This window comes from Delphinus delphis, chromosome 14 (assembly GCF_949987515.2).
Source record: "Delphinus delphis chromosome 14, mDelDel1.2, whole genome shotgun sequence".
Lineage (NCBI taxonomy): Eukaryota > Metazoa > Chordata > Mammalia > Artiodactyla > Delphinidae > Delphinus > Delphinus delphis.
Window position 1 is genome coordinate 28,981,757 of NC_082696.1, and position 17,556 is coordinate 28,999,312.

At 41.1% G+C, this 17,556-nt stretch overlaps 1 protein-coding gene across 1 annotated transcript in view; it reads right to left on the minus strand.

Moving 5' to 3' along the window:
• The window catches only part of TBPL1 (TATA-box binding protein like 1), a 31,486-nt gene extending 25,921 nt beyond the window's left edge, over positions 1 to 5,565 (minus strand). Inside the window, exon 1 of the mRNA XM_060029938.1 lies at positions 5,301 to 5,565. The gene's annotated coding sequence lies outside the window, so the exon portion shown is untranslated. The remainder of the gene's footprint in view (positions 1 to 5,300) is intronic.
• Between the last annotated feature and the right edge of the window lie 11,991 nt (positions 5,566 to 17,556).

Below are 17,556 nucleotides of genomic sequence, written 5' to 3' on the forward strand. Positions count from 1 at the left end.
TTTCAGCTACCTCTAAAATTACAAGAAAGCTACTATGTAGAGCACATTTATAGTGACACAGAAAACCCAAGTGATAATGACACCAATAAGTTTCAAGTTTACCACCACCTAAGGCTATACAAGTAAAAAACAGTGTCTTCTAAAAAAGGGCTAATTCTGCTAAATGAAACCACTGGGGTCTATTCCTTTTATTCAGAAGTACCACACAACTAAACAAGCAGTGAAGTCCACAGGGAAATAGCATTTCAATAGCTGCAACATGGTGCCAGACCGGGCTTTGTTGGCCGTCCTTTTCCAAGAAACAGAGATGTCTCTTTTTACTGAATCCATCTGCCATAAGTGATAACCAGATGTCTGTGTGATGATCCAAAATTAAAACAAAAGTGCTTCCCCCTCCCAAGACCTAACAGCAGAGATGAGTCCAATAGCCAGCATCACAAACAATTTCACTGTTTTAATAGCCTCCAAAGGATAGAAACAAAGCATCTGAGTGGTCTAATGGTTCACCTTTAACGTACTACACCTCACACCACTGAGTCAAGCACCAGCTAGTATTTTTTCAGCTAACTCTGCAGAACAGTGTGCTAAGTGCTTTACACTTACTTTTCACAGCAACCCTATGAGGTAGTACTTATATGAACCCCATTTTGAAGATGAGGAAACTGGGGAACGAAGGCAGTGAAAAAACTTGCTCAAGGCCACACCACTAACAAGCAGCATCGCCACCACGCTGAACACAGGCAGCCTGTCTCCAGAGTCCATACTCTTAAGCGCTATACTAACCCTAATCCCAAGAAAGCGTAACTGATTTTGATCAAAACTGGTTTTACAGGGCTTCCCTGGTGGCGCAGTGGTTGGGAGTCCGCCTGACGATGCAGGGTACACGGGTTCGTGCCCCGGTCTGGGAGGATCCCACATGCCGCGGAGCGGCTGGGCCCGTGAGCCATGGCTGCTGAGCCTGCGCGTCCAAGAGCCTGTGCTCCGCAACGGGAGAGGCCACAACAGTGAGAGGCCCGCGTACCGCAAAAAAACAAAAAAAAAAAAAAACAAAAAAAACTGGTTTTACAATGAAAATACTTGTAATTTATCAGAAGGAAAAAGGTTAATGCCTGACCTCTGGAACCATTTAGTTAATAAAAACAAATTCTGACTTTCAAAATGTTGTGAGTTCTCACCTAGTGAGTTAAAAAACAAAAACGTATCATGGATCAAGGTCTATGGACAGAAGTCTATGATGGTAAACACAATTATAGTACCAAGAGTCATCCACACATGTCCTGAGAAGACTGTCCTTCAGATGCAATCTGATTTTCAGTATTCTTTCTTTACGGATGAATACTGCATGGTCAAAATCGCCAGCCAAAGTTTTGTGCTGCATTTTTTTGGTGAAATTTCAAACAGCTTCATTACGGACTCCCATATGAAGGCTGATTTGAACTGTCCCAGAATTCACCTTGTGTTTTTTTAGCATTTAATAGGATCGTCAGCAGCACACCTTCCATTACAAAACAAGCCATTTAAACCAAATTGTGAATTCTGTCACCCTTTAGTCACAAGATAAGACCAGATAAGTACAATTTTTGATATGACCTGATTCCTTTCCACTAATGACGTACTTCTGGAATCTTGCTTTTTCACAACTGTACAAACACATACACTCCATTTTTCTTCTAAATAAATTGTGTCACAATACAAAAATCAAATCTGTCTACGTGGCCTGGAAAGACCTCAGATAAATATATTCTTTCACCCTTCTGAAATTACCCGAAGTGGCAGTCATGTAACAAGAGCAAATACTGTATCAACTCAAGGCAGTAAACCATTATTTTTATTATTTGAATTGGTTAAAAAAAAAAAAAAAAAAAAAGCCCTAATCATGTTTGAGAAATTTTGCTGTTTAGAATTTGCAGCCAGTATAAAAAGTTAATTTTAGGCATCAGGAATTAGATTCCTAATTAGATTAGATGCCTAAAGGTTCCCCTCATCCACTAGATAAGTCTCTGAAGTGAAAGAAATGAAATATATATACATCCTTTTATTAATATGTTAATCTTCAAAATACACACATATGCAACATGAACATACAATATGATGGCGACTTACAGTCCCGATCCCCAAGAAACTTCTAATTTAGCAGGCACGCTGAAATCCATACATCAATAACTATAGCACCAGGCAGTACGTAATAAAGGATTTAAAATTCAAATTTAGGTTTGTCATGTTTTAGTATCTATGCATGTCATTTCTCTGCTATCTACAAGTGCACAAAAAGCACCTGAAGAGAAACACTTCCATCCAGCTTTGTACACCTGCCGTGGCATCAAACATATTAAAGGTACAACAAACATGAGTGTAAATTTCAGGAAATCTTTATTTATTATTTCAAATGTCACAATACAGCTAAATTTTCAAAGCACTACAGGTGTTGAGCCATTGTGGAAACATTCTACTATCAATTCTACAATCAATTTACACTTTATTTTTCATAGCAATAATAATTCATCACATGGTCTATGATGCAACAGAAAGAAATCAATCACCAGGTAATTACGGGCCTCCTCACCTAAAAACAGCACTAATACCCACTCAACTAGATTATACAATATTTGCTGATTTTTAAATACTGTGCCACACCCGTGCTAAGAAAGAACACTCTCCAAAACTATTCAGCTATAGATTCTGCATGTATTCATTCTACCTTGCAGCAAACTCTGCACATTCTATATATGTATACATCCACACAAATTTCGACATGACAATTTTCCACATGAAACAAAATTGTGGGACTCACTTAAATTGTTCCCTCTAATTTGGCAAAGTGTAATTTCAGTCAAGTATTCAGATGCAAAATGATCAGAAAAGATGGATGTTAAGAAAAGGTTTTTAGAGTACAAATTATGAAAATCTAAGGTTCAATTAAAAACACACAGCAGGCTCTACAATACTCTTTTATTTTTAAAAAAGTGACTACATCTCCAATTACAGTGTTACCACTTGGACTTCTGAAACACCTTTTATTCCTAAACGTTCAAATATTTTTACGTGTCTTATTTCAATGCAGTCTTGATTCTTGGTTTAAGGCTCTTACCTGTTGTATTCAGAATAAATACAGAGCATCTGACATGATCACTCCATTTTCCATATCAGGGGAGGGATACAGAAGGAAAATGCAACAGACAAAGTAACATTAATGAAAAGGATATACAGGCCAAGGACATATGTTGAAAATTCCATAAGAAACAGAAATAATACAAATATCATAAAAAATCACTTTTGATTGGGATGTGATTAAGTAAGGAGAGGAACTAAGACAACACAAAACGTTGGGAGTGTTGGAGCAGAGAGCAGGGAAAGCAGGGATTGTTAATAAAGGTGGAAGTCGGGGCTTAAATCCTTTCCCCCATCAAACACAGAAGGGATAAGGGATAGAGGCAACAGCAAATAAAATCTAAACGAAGTGAGTGTGATGGCAGCCCTGAGACTGAGGGAACTCACTAAGTCTCATACACACTGAGAAAATCCTGGGACTCAACGTCCAATACCCTCAAATGTGGTCACCCCCCAGAACAACATTCACAGAAGTACAGCTACATGAAGAGATTAAGAAAAAGTCCTTGATTCACTAACCTAAAGATGACAATATTAGGTTTTTCTTCTTAAGAGGTTTAAAATGCAATTTTAAGTTTCCCAATGTTTATACTTCCCATCTTTGTCAAAGGAAACTGCCCACCTCTTTGCACATATATGAAATTCCGTAACAAGAGATGCTGCACCTCAATTCCATGAAAATGCCAAAGTCAAAAACTCTGTTCTGGCATCAACCAATCAAGAGCACAGAGCGGCAGATCATTACGAAAAAAGCGGGCTGGGGGACAAGGATGAAACCTATTTGCTTAAGACAAGCCAGACTTAGCGAAAAAGGTAAGGAACAAATAGAAACTGTGGTTGACATCACTGCTTCTGTTATTTATCAATTTTATTTTCATCTTTAATCTTCAGCTTTATATAAAGAGCTTTGTTCCCACTGGACACAAAAATAGTATTACTGTAGTATGCATACATGGCCGTTTCAGCACGCCACAGGAAAACCTCATTTACTGACCTAGAATGGTTTTGGAAAGCATAAAACCATTAAATAGTTAGAGACGTAAGGCTTAAAGAGATAGCATAAACTGGCATTTAACATATCAACTGCGAATAATTCTTTAAACCACACAGTGATAAAAATCCTTTCTCGATTTGAATGAACTGCCATTTTCTCAAACTTTCCAAGAGACTGCAGATTGTACTAGAAGAGCTGAACCTTCTCATATTTCTCTTTCCCAGTTTCCCCAAGGAATCTGTTATTATTTCTTCACACAATAATCACACCAAGCTTGTTTCCGTTTCTTTCCTTGAGCCAGTTTTAAGGCACTGTTCTTAACCCTAAATACACAAGCCTAACGCTGGTTAACTGCCAGTGTCGCTCTGGAACTGCAGGTGACAGATGCAGTCAGAGAGCTCACAGATGTGGATTGGCTGCAGTCTGAATCCTATCGCAATGAGCACACTGACACAGCCCGCAGATGCACATCTCGGCAGAAGGAGAGAGTTTAAAAACCGTCATTCCCAATTAAATTTACTTTTAGAGCTTCTACTGGCTATCATTAAGCGCTTGCTTATCCCGACTCTCAACCCTGCTTAGCCCTACCTACTATCCATTTTATCTTCCTCAGTTCCAGATCCTTCTTCATCAAGTCTAATTTCTGTTAATTCTACTACTAATAATAACATAAAGCGAGGCTGTTGGCATTGCCAGAACCAGGAACCGACGAAGGTGCTATTTGGGAGCCGGCTCGCCGCGGCAAAGGCCGTTGGAAGTTTTCTGGGAAGCAACGGACCCGCTAGCATCTTTGCACGATTTCTCTTCCCCTGGGGGAGGGCTCCATAGAGACGGATGGGGAATCTCCCTTCTCCTGTCTTTCCCAGTGGTGGCTAACAGGAAAAATAAAATACCTCTTTTCTTATCCTACACCTCGCTGGATAACGCTCCCAGGCAGTGACGCCCCACCCCCAACCGGTTATCCCTGATGAGACCCCCAAATATCACCCTGTCCTCCTAAGAACTGGACCCTCCCTCGGCCCCCGGACCAATTTCCTACATCTGAGCGCCTCTCCCTCAGGCATCCGCCCGCACACACCCCACCCGCAGCACGGCCCCGGCTCCGCACACGCAGCCCCGCGCCAAGTCGCCCCGCACCCGGCACTCAGGCAGCTCGGTCGCCCGCGCTCCCCCCGCCCAGGGTCGCCGACCGGGTTACCGTGGGAAGAGCGGGCGGCGGCAGAGGACGCGGCGGCAGCGCTGCTGCCGGTTGCGGCGGGCGCGAAGGATAAGCTGGAGGACAAGGATAATGATGAGGCGGGCGCGCTCCCCAGTCTCCATGGAACTCCCGCCCCGGCCCGTTGCTAGGAGCCCCCGAGGCTCGGGCTCAGTCTTCCGTGCTTTGTTGTTCCGGGTACAGGGCGGCCGCTGCTTCCCCGCGACAATAAATAGACGAGACGCGGGGGAGCACAGAGACAGCGCGCGGAGGCTAGAGCGCCGCCGGACAGGGCGCTCCTGGGCTCCTCGCTAGCCAACCACTTCCGGCTCTCACTGCTCCCGTCACTTTCCCCCGCCCCTTCCTCCGTTTTCCTTTCCTCCTTCCTGGTGCCCAGGTCCGGCCCGGCCTGTTGGAGAGCTTGGCGAGGTGGGGCTGGTGGGTGTGGACTAGGCTAGACTTGTGCTTGAAAACCGCTTGAAAAGATTTCGAGAAAACTAGGTATCCCTTGTACATCTTTAGCTGGTAGCTAAACATGAGCACGTAATTTCTGGCGTAAAGTATAATATAAATGGATTTTAGGGTTTTTTGTTTGTTTTTTGTCAAAACCTTGGAACTTTCGTTAGCTCATTCAATTTATAGAAAAGGTCCACCATTCAACATAATTAGCGAAGCTAGCCCTAAGAACTATTTTTTTTTCTAATTCTAACGAAGACATTTTCTGTGAAAAAGTCCTACTTCGCTTTTTCGCGTTAATTTACGACTTCGCGATCAAACTCTCATGAATGAATTCTAATCCTAGTCCTAAAATAGAGCGATAGGATATGAAAGATGAAAGAATGGATACACGGGTAAATTGATAGATTAGATAGATAGATAGATAGATAACGCAGGGAGTTTAGGTCAAACTTCTGTCGCCTGTCCCTTCGATATTCCTTACTCAGCTTGGGTTTGCGATCAGGATTCTGCCTTGGGAGCCGGGAGGCACTTCCGAGGCTTCTAAGCGGCGTAGCCGGATCCAAGAAGGATGCGAGGTGGGAGAGGGCGGCTGCAGGCTGGGACTGGGGCGCTGGGCAGGAGCAGCGGCGGCTCGGCTCACGTGGAAGCTGGGCGCTTGGGACTGAGACCCTTCCTCGGCTGTGCTCCCAAGTAGCCGTGAACTGACCCGGGGGACTCCCAGGGGTGCACATTCGCCCGTTTGAACGGCTGCGCTGGGGTCCTCGAGGACCCTCGCGGGGTGACGTGAAAGGTGCTGCCTGTGGGAGCGAGACCCGAGTAACGGCCCTGGGAACTCCAGGCAGCGCGGGGCCCCGCGGCACCCCCCCGAGCCCCACTCCCAGGCCGGCACAGGCCTCTGCTCTAGGGCTGGGCTGCAGTCAGAAGCCTCTGGCCCTGGATGAGGCCAGTGGGCAGCTCTAATTTAATAAAAGGCCATGAGGCGGGCTCATGAGTACCTGGCCTCTGATTGGTGTGAATCCTGCATGAAAAATGATAACACCACAGTCCTTTTGAAAGACTTGGGCTGACTTCTGGGGGATTTGGGAGTAGACAACCATTTGAGTGTTTCACTACTTACGGGGTCTTCAAGGATGCCTCTAGATCTTTTGCTTCCCACTCTGTTCAGTAAAATATCTGACGTTTAAAAGCACTGTAGAATTATGGAACTTCCATTTTGTTTCATTTTCTTTACTAATTTATTTTTTGAATAATATTCAATAATTATAGCTTGTATTATAATTATTTAATGAAGAAAATGAACAAGAATATGTGTGATGAAGAAGAGGCTGGGTTAGAGAGTAATGTCTGCTGGGTAGTGAGGAGATGACTTTCGGGAAGTAACATTTTAACTGTTATCTGAAAGGGATGGGAGTGGAAGGGATGCACATAGTGTTCCAGGCGGAGGGAACAGTATGGGCTAGAATTTGCTGTGCTGGAGTATTAGAGTGGATGGGGCATCATGATCAGAGCTAGGGGTAGAGGACACGAGATGAAGTTGGAGAGAAACTAAGGCCTTGAACCTTCAGTGCCTTGCAGACCATGCAGAAGGGAGTTTGGATTTTCTTTCAAGTGCTAGTGGAAGTGAAGGGGTTTAAGCTGTAGAGTGGCATGGTCTGATTTACCAAGGAAGTGGCAGGGGAAAGGCTCTGTCCCAACAATTACTGCCACTGCTGAAAAGTCAGCTTTACAGCAATGGTGACTGGTCTTTATGAGGCACCCTCCTTGCAGGAGACCAGCAATATACCTGGTATCAAGCATGTCAGTTGCTTTGGGCCCCCTTTTGTCACAGGTCAGTCCACAGTCTGTCTCATTACAGTATTTCCTTATTCTGGAATTGGGTTTGATTTTACTGCAGGCACCGTTCTCCATAGACGCATTGAACGCTTTAGCTCAAACACCATTCCTCTGACCCAGGAGTTCATTTCAAGATGAAAGAAGTAAGACAATGAGATAAAGCCCATGGGCTTCACTGGTCTTATAATGTGCTCCATTATTCAAGATCCAGGTAAGATTATAATATTATTCATCATTCAGGTGCCAGGTAAGATTAGAATATACAGCGTATGTTCTGAACCAAGCCTCCCCATTAATACAGAAATTGATATCTAGGCTGGGAAAACAGTAAACCTTATCAGTTAGATATGTGCTACTAAAAATGTGATTTATAGACAAAAGCCAGTTTGTAAACTACTGATCAACAATAAAATAGGTGTAGAAATCAAGAGGAGCATTTTGAAACTTTCAATAATCTGACATTACTGTGACATCTAAGCGTGCAGTTTTGTATTTATGAAAACACTTGTCTGTGTTGGGTTGGTAAATAAAAACAAACAAACCAAAACACTGATCCTTCACCACAGTTATGCCCACTAAGGCTCCAGCTTTATGAACTTGGTTAAGAAAAAATCAGGTTATTGGAATATGTTGGCTACTGCTTGTCTCCCTTAGTGCTTTGAGAGAGACAAACTGTGGTTCAGCACAGCTTTTCTGAAGAGACAGGCAATAGTGGGGTGGTACTCAGACAGCATTGTTAAGAGGAGTCCTTTCTGCCAGTGATTTAGTTATCCTATACTGGTAGGGATTAGATAATATCTACTCTGCCAATTGAAACAACAAAATTTTCTGCCCCACATGAAGTTAACATACTAACTAGGAATGCAGAGTCCCAGCAGAACAGTGGAGTTGGGGATCCTCATTTCTCAGGATTCTACTTGACTATCTCCTGCTGTACACTCTGTACACCAACTGAAAAAGTAATTCCTCCCATTATGCCAGTTGAGTAGTGTGCAATTTATAGGACAGAATGTGATACCGTAACCTGGCTTTATGACCCCAGCTGTTCCCTCCCTCTGCGCTCAGATAGCATAGTGTCTGTGGCAAAGACAGTGAACTAAGATCTAGGGAGAATGATACAGAGGCCAGGCCAGTTTCCAAGGGAGAGAAGCAGGAAGGGCAGAGTCCATATTCAAAGCTTACATCTCAGTGAGATTTCTGTTAACAAGCTAATGGATTTCCTCCAAATGACACTGTTTGAAGGTATAGCCAGAAAATCCTCAGCCTGGCAGAAGGCATCTCCTGGTATGCTGTCTCAAAGACAATGTCCCAGTCTCTGTCTCTGTAGAAAGATGAATTCGCTTGTTGGGGCAGTCCCAGGAGATTCCTTCTCACTATTCCTCTAAGGCAGGGTCTTTCAGGATAATAGATAAAGGAAATCTTGGCACTTTGATTGGCTCACCAGATATCTCAGTCCTCTGCTGGAGAAGAGAGTTGCTTCTTACCCTGTTACTCTTGTCCACCAGGATACATACGGTGTAATTTCACAGCCATCACATATTGCGTCTCCTTTTTGCCCTTTCTCGTTAGTTTTTGTTATCCCATCTCCCACCTCCTTTACTGTATATTTGTGCATTGGGGAAAATTTTATTATTCATCCTTTAGCTACATTTGGACCCGATCAAGATTGACTACACCCAAGGACCCTGAATCTGGGCTGGGTATGACTGAGATTTCGCCTCCCACTGGGTAGGGATTGAGTACATTGTCAATTGTGTATGGATCATTGCTTTATGTTAAGAGAAACTATAGCTATGGAGAAATCAGTGTGTGTGTGTGTGTGTGTGTGTGTGTGTGTGTGTGTGTATGTATACACCTTACAGCCAAGGGTGATGTGAAGGGAACATTTATTGTTTTGTCAACCCAGAACTCCCCTCTTACTTTGGGAAGAATACTCTTCCCTCCTATTTGGGGCAACTACTTCTACTCTTTATCTATCTCCAATCTAATATGTGTCCAAATGGGACGTGCAGTAGCCACAGTGATCGATAGAGCAGTGGGTTTCTGAGCTGAGCTAAGGCAACTATATAGTATCTGTACTGTAATTGAGTTATGGCTCTTCGTTCCAAATTCAGTCTTTGTGCCTGTTCTGTGAAGGTAGATCTTGACCCATTGAATATTCTTCTTTTGTTAGTTATAACAGTGTTATACTTTGTCAGTAGAAAAAGTGCTGGAGCAACACTGAAGGAGGAAAAGGTTTTGCTTCCTGGTTCCAGTGTGCTTCCCTGCCAGGCACCTGAAGCATGGAAGGTTTTTCTAGAATCCACCTCCTGCAGCACAGGTGGCTTCCCCAGCCCCACTCAGGGGTCTGAAGGACAGTCAGTGGTGAAGGAAAATCTTCTAAGTGGGCATAATTCAAATAGTATATTTGTTTATTCACCATGTCTGGAGTGAGGGATGACCAGAATGGGCAGTTGCTAATGGTTTTTCTAGATGGAATGGGATTGGAAGATTGGAGATGAGGAAGTATGGGGAAGAGGTATATGAATGGATTTCTCTGAATGGTCACAGACTGTGAAGATATCTGTGTCCTATCTGAATGCATATTAAAGGTACCCACTATAGAGGAGACTCAATAATCAGGTGGATAAAATGGTGCACTCTGTGGGTGTCAGCCAGCCTCTTTGCCTAGCCACCCCAGTGCTTGCTCAATGGGCTCATGAACAAAGTGGCCATAGTTGTAGGGATGCAGGCTGTGCATGTGCTCAGCAACCTGGATTTTCCAATACTAAGGCTCACCTAGCTGATGCTACTGCCAAGCGCCTAATTTGGCAAAAGCAGAAAACAACATTGACTCCCTGATACAGTCCCAGTCCCCAGGGTGATGAACCAGCCATCTGGCAGGTTGATTACATTGGTCCTCTTCCATCATTGAGGGAGCAAAGATTCATCCTCATTGGAATAATCACATGTTCTAGAAATGGATTGGCCTTGACTGCTCATAATGTTTCTGCCAACACCACTGTCTGTGAACTCACAAAATGGTTTATCTACCACTGATACATTACACACAACACTGCATCTGATCAGGGTGCTTGTTTTACAGCAAAGGAAATGTAGCAATGGGTCCATGTCTATGAAATTAACTGATCTTACTACATACACCATCACTTGGAAGCAGCTGGCTTAACTGAAAAGTGAAATGACTTACTGACGACACTGTTATGATCCAGTTGGGAGGCAACACTCTGGAGAAATGGGATTCTGTTTTACCGGATATGTTTTGAATCAGAGATCATTATATGGTACTCTCCTTCCTACAGTCAGAATACATTTGAATCAAGGTATGGCAGTGGGAGTGTCTCTTTTCACTCTGAGGATTTTTCTTCCCTTACCTAAAAACTTTGACTGCTGCTGGTGTGGAGATATTTGTCCCCAAGGGGAGAATGTTTCCTTCAGGAGATGCAATGGTTCCAGTAAATTGGAAGATGAGGCTATCAACTGGTCATTTGGGGTTCCTTATACCACTGAAACAAAAAGCAAAAACGGGGTAATCTACTGTCTGGAGTGATTGATCCTGATTACCAAGGGGAAATTGGCTTGCTTATTCTACACAATGGAGGCAAGGAGGACAGCCTGGAGCCCAAAAGATTTTCTGGGCATTGTCTTAGTACTTGCATGTCTAGTATTAAGGATAATGAAAAATTAAAGCAACTAAAAATAAAAAGTAGGGTTCTTGAGGACTCAGAACCTTTGAAAATGAAGATCTGGGTCATTTCACGAAGTAAAGGATCCCAACCAGTTGAGGTTCTGACTGAGGGCAGGGGAAATACGGAATGGTTAGAGGAAAATGGAAGCCATAGATACGAATTATGATCTTGTGAACAATTACAGAAACAGGGACTGCAGTATCTTTGTATATTATCTATTGACTTGTTATATCCATGTGTTTATTTGTATTTACTAATCATTTTCTTCCTTTCTCTCCTTCCGATTTTTATTTTATATTGAAGTTGTCAAAGTTGTATTCGTTTCCTAGGGCTGCTATAACAAAGTACCACAAACTTGCTGGCTTAAAACAACAGAAATTTGTTCTCTCACAATTCTGGAAGACAGAATTTTGAGATCAAGGTATCGGCAGGGTTGGTTTCTTTGGGAAGCTCTGAGGAAGAATATGTTCCATGTCTTTCTCCTAGTTACTGGCAACTGGCTGCCTGGTAATCCTTGGCATTCCTTGGTTTATAACATATCACTCCAATCCCGCCTCCATCTTCATATCGTCTTCTCTGTGTCTCTCTGTGTCTCAGATCCCCCTCTTTCTTCTCATATAAGGAACAGTAGCATTGGATTTAGGGCCCCCTCTAAATCAGGATAATCTCTTCTCTAGATCCTTAATTTAATTATATCTCCAAAGACCCTATTTCTAAATAAGGTCATGTTCACAGGTACTGAGGGTTAGGACTTGGACACATATTTTGAGGCCACAGTGCAACTTACTATAGAAGTTAGCTTTACAATCAAGTCTTTAGGTAACAGAATATTCAGTGGAACTGTGACTGAATTTGAGGATTAATCAATACAGGCAGCAGTGGATACAATGACTCCTAGGAGTCTGTCTCCTCATTTTGGGGAAAAGGTGAGACGTTCACTTGTAAGAAGGATAGCAGTATCTTACTAGAATGCATAGAAACACAGCACTGATTTATCATAGACAGGTGCATATGGAAGCTAAGTAGTCACAAGTTCCTGTAGTGCACGGGGCTCCTACAAAGTGAGTAGCTTGAGTGTCTGCTTCCTGCAAAACATGCAGCTCCCGCAGTTCCTAGCTCCTGCAGCTACCTCCAAATCTCCTCATCACTTGGTATTGTAGGATATTGCCTCCAGTCAGTCATCACCTTATGAACTACATTCCCCAGCACCCAGGGCCAGTTTCTAGTGAATTTTTTCTGTCAAGTATCATAGCAATTCTGTGTCACTTGGTAAGCCATGGCCATGCCCTCTCCAACAAGGTCTGGAGCTCAGCCATGGAGGGCTTTTCTCTTGGGTGTTCCATCTCAGACCTAGAGGTGGCATCTGTTCCTTATTTGCACTATTCCTGTATTCCTTAGAGTTTTCTTTATTTCACACTAGCCAATTCCGCAATACTCCAATCCCCTGTTATAGATAAGAATTATATTGTACTGTCTCTGCTCAAATTACTGTGTGATTTATGTCTCCTGATTGGATTCACGACTCCACTTTCCTGGCTCCTGTGATTGGTTGGGAAGAGGACATATGACCAAGTCAAATCAAAGAGTTTTGTTTGTTGAGATGCAGCTAGGAAAAAGAACAATTTCCTTTTTTGGTAGTGAAACTGGGAAGGTGTGAAATGAGGGCAACAGGCTGACGTATCCTCTTCTGTAAGGCAGAGAATGATAATCACTAAGAGGTAACAAAGCCGACATGGAGACAGAAGATGGAGAGAAAAGAGAAGCAAGTGATTGGCTGGAAAGTTCAGTGGTATAGAGAAGTCATTTCTCCTCAATTGTATCTATAAATTTAATGTTATCCCAATCAATAGCCAGCAATAATTTTTTAATGAAATTAATCAGATTCTAAATTTCATCTGAAAAAGAAAACGCAAGAGCATAACGTAGACAATTTTGCAAAAGAGGGAATATTATACTGCCAGATATAAAAACACATTAAAAAGCAATAATAATTAATGAAGTATACTTCGGGCAGGAATGGGCAAAAATATGAGTGGAAAAGAATAGAAAATACAGATCCATGTAGTTAAAGAAATCTACAAAGTGATAAAGGTGACATTTCAACTCTGTTGAAACAGGATAAACTATCAATAGATGGTATTGAGACAGTTGGCTATCCATTCAAAAAATATATAGTCATATCTTTATTTAGTAACAAAAATAATTTCCACATGGATTAAGGATCTCCACTGTCTCTGATTTTAGCTCCGTTTTGAAGAAGTTCTTGACATTTGTCAAATGCATGGGTTTCAAAGATCCTCAGCTCTATTAGGTTTTATCATCAAATCTCTATCCATATAGTTTATTTTAAAGTGACTACGTAATCTTTCATTCGACACATGTAATACATGAATACATTTCTCAGTAGAAATTCAGACAACACAAACATACACAAAGTGAAGTCTCCTTTAGTCCCCCACCTCCTGCCATCCCATCCCTCCTCAAAATTAACACTGTAGTGTGACATTTCCTTTATACGGTTCAGAAATTCTCCAGTGCTCTAGTCTTCTGGCATCATAGACTCCTTTTTAGTGCTCTGAATTAATTTTTATTTATATTTCTTCTGTTAGTTTAATTGAATTTTGAAAGACTAAGGAGGTAAATATGTTTTTAGGCCACCTTCTTGAAACAAAATTTACTTGGTCATTTGATTAATAATTCAATTCACAACTTAGATAAATAATAACATTATTTTGAAATATATAAAATAAAAAATTATTTTGAAAATGCATCTTGCCCTCTAGTGGTGAGAAAGTTATCTACTTGATTTCTACTCTGGAAATCCTGTCATGCTATTTAGCAGTTCAAGTAAGTTGGGAGAGCAAAGTGGAGTCTGATGCAAAAAGAGTGTCCTTAGATTTGTATTGTTTAAAAGAGGAGTTAAGGTATGCTGAACGTTAGACATTGTTGAGTTGTTAAATAAGATCACTAGAAGACTATTTCTATTATAAAAAGTAAAAAATAGACTATAAATTCCCATCTAATAGAAGGCCAAAATTAAACAACAAAACAAACGGATGTAAAGTCAAGAGAGAAAGAAAACACAGAAATAGTAGAGCAAAAGAGATCATAAAGTAAGATAGTGGAAACAAATTCTAAATTTCCAGTAAACATAATACATGTAAATAGATTAACCTCACATGCAAAAAATCAGAAAATATAGTAATAGATTAAAAATAATTCAACTATATTCTGTCTATAAATATATTAAGATCACCAGTTAAAAAATAGAGATTGTTCTGGTGGATTAAAAAATAAAAAAACCAAGAGAACTATATTGTTTGCAAAATATTCTTTACATTTAAAGAATAGAAAGAGTGAAAGCTAAAAAATGCAAATGATTCCAGAAAAATGCTAACCATTGAAAACCAGTAGCCATATTAATATTGTCAAAACAAAAACAAAATTGATGATGAGAAATTGACAAATTTAGATCAAAGAAGATATCCCTATAAATCTCTCTGATTTATTGAACTATAAAGCAGTTAAAAATTAATAGAGCTATAGTTTTTTGTTTTGAATTTTATTTTATCTTTTATATAGCAGGTTCTTGTTAGTTATCTATTTTATACATGTTAGTGTATACATGTCAATCCCAATCTCCCAGTTCATCCCACCACCCCTCCCCCACCCACCCCCACCACTCCCCCCCCCTTGGTGTCCATACATTTGTTCTCTACATCTGTGAATAGAGCTATAGAAGTTTTAATCAACATAATTAACAAGTTTTACTTGCTTTAAAGAAGAAAGCCTGAAAATTGATATGGGAAGTATCAAGTCAGAGAAAGAAAAACAGAAGAAACTCCAAGAAAGCTGAAAAAATACATTCACTTCAAATGGACCAAATATATATGTAATGCAGTCAAGACCTTCTCTCCTAAACAATGCTGCAAAAGACATTTTGAATTCTTCTCTGTCTCCCCTATTTTAGACACCATGCAGACTATTATCTTTCTTTTTCTTTGTTTTTATAAATTTTATTTTATTATTATTTTTTTGACTGCACTGGGTCTTTGTTGCTGCACACGGGCTTTCTCTAGTTGCAGTGAGCGGGGTCTACTCTTCGTTGTGGTGCACGGGCTTCTCACTGCGGTGGCTTCTCTTGTTGCAGGGCACAGGCTCTAGGGCGTGCAGGCTTCAGTAGTTGTGGCATGCAGGCTCAGTAGTTGTGGCTTGTGGGCTCTAGAGCGCAGGCTCAGTAGTTGTGGCGCATGGGCTTAGTTGCTCCACGGCATGTGGGATCTTCCCGGACCAGGGATCAAACCCATGTCCCCTGTATTGGCAGGCGGATTCTTAACCACTGCGCCACCAGGGAAGAACCTGTTATCTTCCTATCATCTTATTTTTTCTTCAGAAGAGTTACAATATTACTGATTAGTTATTGATTTTCCTCTGAAACTATGCCCTTATTGGATTGGAGTGTTTTTGTATTTTTCGTAGGAGGAGCTGTTAGAGTTACTTTCATTAGGAATTGATGCTTTCTGGTTTTCCTCTGAGATGGTAGTTTTATACATAATGATTGATTTTAGTACATTTTCTAGGGTATGGAAATTGAACACAACCAGTGTTTTCTAGGTCATTTATAACTTCCATCACAATCTCCCTAATTTCTTTTGCCCTGGAGACCCTCAAACATTCAAAGAGGTTTGCTGAGCTTGTTTTCTTACCTTCCTTTGGGGAAATGCTGGGAACACCTCACTTCATGCCCTCCCTCATTACTTCCTTACTCTTCACCTGTGCTGGTCAGCTTGCTCCTGAAGGCTTTGTCCCATCATCCTTTTCTCACAATCTTCGTAGATTCAAGTTCAGTGGCAAGTCACCTTTGGAATCATAAATCAGAGTTTGGAGATCTATTCAGTTCCATAAATAAGGAAGTAAGGGCCCACACTATTTTTCCTACTAGTGTCCTCCAGAAACTTCGGTCTGAATCAGTTGGTTTCTTCCCAAACTTACTACTCATTCAGTAACAATGAGGATCCCTCCTTGAAAATACAGAAAAGGAAATGAGAGACAAGGCTGCCATCGTGTGGTGTGATACTTGAACAGAAAAGTGGAGTTTATACAGAGAAGTGTGAGAATTGGGGAAATTACACAAGGTGAAATTTCCATTAGTTAGAACAGTAATTACCAACTTTTAGTAATTACAACTTTTGGACCTAGCCATGTAGCTGCCTGAAGTCCCAGGAAGATATTATAATTGACCCATGTCCATAGATTGAAAGGTCTATGGAAGGCACTTAGGAATCTATAGTTTTCATTTAAAATTATGGCTAGATATGCATAATTTTATTTGATAAAACAAAATATAAGATATTAAATTCTTAAAATTCTCTTTGTTCCTACCTTTTTGACAATCAGATACTTTTAGCATGATAGCCATGTTATATAAATGAGATAATTTAACTAAACAGAATTTAATGAATGCCAAGTGAAGCAAATATTTAAATAGATTTGCTCTAGTTTGAGTGTCACAGAAATGGGCACTGAGATCTTTTTTTGGTTAAAAATAAAGGGGGGCCCAAGAGGAATCACTGCTTGAGTTGCATAGAGGCCCGCTCTGTGGCTGGGATGCTACTAATAACCAGACGTAGGGTAAGAAGAAAGGCAATGAAAAATAATTTCGCCAAAATATTTGCCGTATCAGCTGCTATCTTCATCCTAGACAACTGTAAATTGCTCATGTCAAGTATCCACATGTCTGCCCTACCTCACTTGGAATTAATGAAAATGGGCAAGGGGCACCATATCAGAAACTCTTCTTTCCCTGCTAATCTAACAGGGTTAGAAATGGGCTTCCCCTCTAAGACTGCTTAACATTCTTAAAGAAGTCTAATCATCTCAAGGGAGCAATCTCTTTTATTAATCAAAAGCAACTGAAAAATGTATTAAGCCCATTTTTTATTTTTAAAACTTAAAAATATAGAATATTTGAAATAAAGAAAGTGTACAACACAGGGTAACTGGATGGGCCCTGGCCTCATGATCATGAACTTGAGCTCTGGAGTTAGACCTATTTTGGATTCAAATTCCAGTGCCACCACTTATGTGATAACTTGGTGAAATTATTCAACTTCTCCAATGTTCAGTTTTCTTATCTGAAAATGGGACTACTAACCGTACTCACAGGGCTGTGGCAAAGATTACAAAGCAAAAGGCATGCACAGAACTTAGCGCAATGCCTAGCATTTACTCACTGCGCCATAGATGTTAGGCTGATAAAATCTCCCAGCAGGGGACAT